The sequence below is a fragment of the Gossypium hirsutum genome, chromosome A03, assembly GCF_007990345.1.
Source record: "Gossypium hirsutum isolate 1008001.06 chromosome A03, Gossypium_hirsutum_v2.1, whole genome shotgun sequence".
Classification (NCBI taxonomy): domain Eukaryota; kingdom Viridiplantae; phylum Streptophyta; class Magnoliopsida; order Malvales; family Malvaceae; genus Gossypium; species Gossypium hirsutum.
Window position 1 is genome coordinate 13788168 of NC_053426.1, and position 6000 is coordinate 13794167.

General features: G+C 33.6%; 1 pseudogene; it reads left to right on the top strand.

The window, feature by feature from the left end:
• Positions 1–4597: 4597 nt before the first annotated feature.
• On the top strand, positions 4598–5798 carry LOC121217819 (amino acid transporter AVT6E-like; annotated as a pseudogene).
• The last annotated feature ends 202 nt before the right edge of the window (positions 5799–6000 follow it).

The window sequence follows — 6000 nt, forward strand, 5'->3', positions numbered from 1 at the left end:
GGTTTAAACGAAGATATCAAGTTGTTATTTGGGATAATATAGTTGAATGAATTCATGGTTCTAGTGGATTGAGCACATAAAGTCGAAGAACACAATAAAGCAAAAAGAAAGGCAGATTCTAAGGCTCGTGATATAGGTAAAGGACCTATGGGAAAGTCATTTTCTTCTCCATCAAATAAATCAAAAGAATTTCATAGTCGTACATTAGCTTCAATAAGATTCTCGGGGAGAGATAAAGGGAAGTAGCATTTGAGTTCGAGACATCAGGCTACATCTGTACCGAGTGTGGATAGCATCCAAAATAATAAACTTGAATGTCAACAATACAATAGACACCAATTCGGGGAGTGCAGATTGAGAGATGGATCATGCTTCAAATATGGTTCTTATGATCATTTTCTTAGAGACTGGCCTAAAAGATCAGATAAAGAGAAAGCTTTAAACATTCATTCGAGCAACACGGCTGCGAGAGGGAGACCACCCCAAAATAGTAGAAGTGTGGGTAATAGTTGAAGTGGAATGAAAGATTCTACTGTTAGAGCTGAGGCATGGGCACCAGCTAAGGCTTATGTGAATCAAGCTCGAGAGGAAGCTTCAGCACCTAATGTGATCACTAGTACATTTTCTATATTTGATGCTAAAGTTAACGCTTTGATTGACCCGGGGCCAACGCACTCATATATATGCACAACTTTAGTGTCGGATAATAAAATACATTTTGAGCCAACTTAATTTGTGGTCAAAGTAACGAATCTTTTATGTGTTAGTTGATAAAGTCTGTAAAAATTGTCCTTTGATGATTCAGAATTGAAAATTTCTAACTGATTTGATGTTGTTGTCATTTGATGAATTTGATGTGATTATAGGTATGGACTGGTTAACTCTGCATGATGCTGTTGTGAATTGTAGACAAAAGCAAATTGTGTTCAAATGTTAGAATAGTCAAATAATCCGAGTTGAATCAAATAAAATTGATGGTGTATCTAATGTAATTTCTACTATGTTGCAGAGAAATATGTCAGAAAGGGCTATGAGGCATATCTAGCTTATATATTTAATTCTAGGGTTTCAGAGTTAAAGTTAGAGTCAGTTCCGACTGTTTGTGAATTTTTGGATGTGTTCCTAGAAGAATTACCAAGATTATCCCTGGTCAGGGAGGTTGAATTTGCTATTGAGTTAATATTGAGAACTTATCTGATATCGTTAGCTCCATATAGAATGGCACCTATAGAGCTAAAAGAGTTGAAAGCACAGTTGCAAGGGTTAACAGACAAAGGCTTTGTTCAACCTAGTTTTTCTCCCTAGGGTGCTCTTGTATTATTTGTTAAGAAAAAGGATGGGTCAATGTGGTTATGTATCGACTATCAACAGCTTAATAAACTCACGATCAAAAATAGATATCTATTACCACGTATTGATGATTTGTTTGATTAGCTGAAAGGTACGATAATATTTTCAAAGATTGATCTTCGTTCTAGATATTATCAGTTACGGGTTAAAAATTTAGATGTGTCAAAAATTACTTTCAAAATCAGGTACGGACACTATGAATTTCTTATTATGTCTTTTGGTTTGACAATGCACCTGTTGTATTTATGGATTTGATGAACATAATATTTAGGTCGTATCTAGATAGATTTGTTGTTGTGTTCATTGATGACATTCTAATCTATTCCTGAGATGAAATTAAACATGCCTAGCATTTTATAATAGTTTTGCAGACCTTGTACCACTACAGGAAAATAGCGGCGTTTTTAGTGGCGTTTTATTAAAAAACGCCGCCAAAATTTTAAAATTCAGAGCAATAGCGACGTTCTAAAAAAAACGCCGGTAAAAACAGAGCAACAGCGGCATTTTAGTCAAAAATGCCGCTAAAACCAGAGCATTAGCGGCGCTTTAGGTAAAAGGACGCTAAAAACCAGAGCATTAGCGGTGCTTTCCGTAAAACGCCGCAAAAAACCAGAGCATTAGCGACGCTTTAGGTAAAACGCCGCTAAAAACTAGAGCATTAGCGGCGGTTTTGGTAAAACGCCGCTAAAAACCAGAGCATTAGCGGCACTTTTTCTAAAACGCCGCTAAAAATCCCCTAACCTCTAAACCTCAAAAAGAATCATAACCTCTAAAACAGTAATTATTAAAATTTATGATTATACAATATATTAAATATTTTCTTATATAATCATAAAAGAGATAGTATTGAATTTAAAATATTGAATTAATTATCATTATAGTTTAAGGTTTATGGTTTAAGATATATGGTTTAAGCAGGTTTAATTATAAGTTAACTATGGTTTAAGGTTTAGGAGTTAACTAGTATTTGAAGGTTTATGATGAATTCGAGGTTTAGGGATTATGATTTAGGGTTTAAAGGTTAGGGTTAAAGTTTAGATCAATTGGACAATTATTAACTTCTTAAGAGATAATTTCCTTTCCAGATTCTTACTTGGGATGCTATTAAGAAAGGGTGATTTTGAATGTGGAATTAGCATTTGTTGAACTATGTATAAATTCCAAGCTTATATAACATAGAAATATCTTACAGAGTGGACATTATAACTAGAGTGTTCCAATAGAGAATTAATTGTTTTATTAAAGTTATGTAACTTTGTATAAATAATAATGCTATTGTGTATTTTTAATTATCTATTTTTTTTGTTTAAATATATTTAGATTAAATTAATATAATGTCTGAAATAAAATATGTTAAAAATTAAGTTTAGGTTAAGGGTTTAAGGAAATTAATGATACTATTAGCTAGAAATTAACTGAAGAACATTTGGATTTTACTAAGATTCATGTTCTTTTGTATATACGTACTCATAATATTATTTAATATAAGAATATAAACATATGTATATATATATGTGTGTGTTTTAATTTGTACTACACTAACATTGGCCACACGAATTCCCAAAAATATTTTTATTATGGTTTAGGGTTAACAGTTTTTTAGAGTACTTTATAGTTTAGGCTTTATGGTTTAGGAGTTATGGTTGGTTTAGGGGTTACCGAATGGTTTTGGGGTTTAAAGTTTGGGGTGAGGGGTTTTGTGTTTGTGGTCTAAGGTTTAGGGTTTAGAGTATCAGGTTTAGGGTTTTAAATTTAGAGTAAAATTTTGGATTTTAATTTAGAAGATAAATGTATATAATATAAATATATATAAAATATTATTTTAAAATATATATAAATATATATGAAAAGTGGTTTAGTGTGCAATTGTGTACATGAACTGTAATTTGATCTAGATCTTGTAAAATATTTACACGTTATTGATATAATAAACAGCATCATGTTTTTATTTAATTAATTTATATGCATACATAATATGTATTTTAAAATGTGTATTAAATCAAAATTAAAGTTTCAACTATAGTTAGGGTTTTAGGGTTTATATATAATTTAAAAGAAATTCTAAATATATAGTTTTAAATTTTGATCAATTTCTATAAAATATTCAGGTATTAGGGGCGTTTATACATAAAACGCCGCAAAAGATAGAAAATAGCGGCGTCTTTTTAGAAAACGCCACAATATTTCATTATACATTAGAGTAAAACGGCGTCGTTTCCTCTGAATAGTAGTGGTTTTAGCGGCGTTTCTATAATAAATGCCACAACGCGTATTAGAACGGCGTCGTTTTATAGTGTAGATAAAATAGGTGTTATTGGCGCTTTGCTGAAAACGCCGCAAAAGGTCTTATTAGCGGCGCGTTGATGAAAACGCCACAAATTTTCCTTATTTGAAACGGCGTCGTTTTTTCTCTCCTGAGGTTTATGCCCTTTACCCGAAATCGGTTTCATTTTTTTGCTAAGTCATTTTCCCCCATCTCGTCTTCCTTCCCCAAATCCCTAAAACAAACACCTCTTTCTTTTTCCCCAAATCATCCCCTAATTCCCCAAACCCGAAATCCCTAACATTTTCCCCAAGTTCCCTTTTTTCCCCTTAATCTGTTCCCCCATATCCGAAATCCCTAACTTTTTTCCCTTTCCTGTCGTCGACAGTTAGATGCTTCATGGGTTTGAAATGGTTAGTTTTTTAGTCCCCTTTAGATTAATGTGTAGTTACTATATTACTTGCCTTTTATTTTTTTTTTTTTGGAATTAAGCTTAATTGACTGAACTTGCTATTTTGAACAACCACTTCCTTTCTTGATATGTAGTGTATGCTGGAATTTTCTTACGTCTTCTTCTCTTGTAGACTTCTCTGTCATTCGTGTAATTAAATGTTATTCATGGAGAACTTGCAACTCGTTTTTAGCACATTACCTCTGCTATGATTTGTTCAGTTGCTATAGTAGTTGGGAGTGATTATGCTCTGGCCATGTTGCTTTGGCTTTTAATTATATCCTCCAATGGCAGCACTGGAAAACTTTTCCTTTATTTCCAAACATATTGCTCTTTGTCTCTCTCCTTCCAATAAAGCATCCAAAAACGTTGACCCACCACGGATCTACTGCTTTTTCTTGACCCTTTCAAAATCCATTCCATTCAATTCAATTCCTCCCAATTCTTTGTAAGTTTTTTAATCGTTACATTCGATTTTTTTCTGAGAGATCTTCAAAAAGTTTCAAGCTTCTTAAGCATTTCTTTGATCTAGAATGGATAGTAATTATTCAGCTATACCCAAAGGCTCATTTGTAGAATTACAAATGCATAATGAACACCACGACTTTAGATCCCAACAAAAATCGCTCATCTCTGATGATGGGAACTGGGTAAATCATCCCAAGGTTATTGATGATTTTGATGATCTTAATGATGATGATGATGTTGATACTGATGTTGATGTTGATCTCGATGATTATACCCTTGTTTTAAGTAAGCCCAATACCGGGTCTGGTGTTTCTGGTACTGTTTTTAACTGAACCACCACAATTATTGGTGCTGGAATCATGGCTTTACCTGCTACTATGAAGGTCTTGGGGCTTGTTTTAGGGATTCTCGATCAGTGGTTAGGACTGGTTTGGTTCGTAATGTCTGGGTGATGTTATGCCTGGTTCGGTTCGTCATATTGGGGTTCTCGATCAGTGGTTAGGACTGGTTTTTGGGATCATAGGAAGTTATTGGTTTTGGTTGTTATGGTTGTTTTTCTTGCTCCACTTTGCGTGTTAGATAGGATTGATTCATTGAGCATGACTTCGGCTGCTTCGGTAGCTCTCGCTGTTGTTTTCGTTATGGTTTGCTTTGCTGTTGCATTCATTAAGCTTATTGAAGGGAAGATAGAGGCTCCAAGGAGGAGCCCAGATTTTGGATCGAAAATGGCAATTTTAGATTTACTAGTAGTTATCCCTATTATGACTAATGCATATGTTTGCCATTTCAATGTTCAACCTATATACAATGAGCTCGAAGGTGATGTTTTGACCAATTTTGATAGGAATCTGGGAATTCGTTTTAGCACTGCTTTGAATTATATTTGCTCTTCATTTGGTTCTGGTTTTCCCTGTTATTCACTTTTCCCTACGACAAACTGTGGATAACTTGGTGTTTGAGGGATCAGCTCCTCTCACGGAGAGTAAAAAAAGGTCTTTGGCATTAACAGTAATATTGTTAGTGCTTATATATATTGGATCTACTATGATCCCAAATATATGGACAGCTTTCAAATTTACTGGAGCAACAACAACTTTTTCCTTAGGTTTTACTTTCCCTGCTCTAATTGCATTGAGGATAAGTCAGCAAGAAGAGAGCATGAGCTTGAGCAGAGTAGAGGAATTTTTGTCGTGGTTAATGTTAATACTGGTTGTGATAGTTAGCATTGCTGGGACAATCAGGAATATTTATACCAAATTGCAATGATAATATGTATACAATGTAACTTACTGTCTTTTAATGGTATTGAGCTTGGTCCTATTTCTCCTGTTAATGGTATACTGTTTCTCCTGTTAATGTTATACCAAATTGCTGGCTGCTTTTTTTAATCATTTTATTTGTTTATTCCCACCTGTTATTATGCAATATAATTAATATTATACCAATCATTAAATGTTGTTTATTTTTA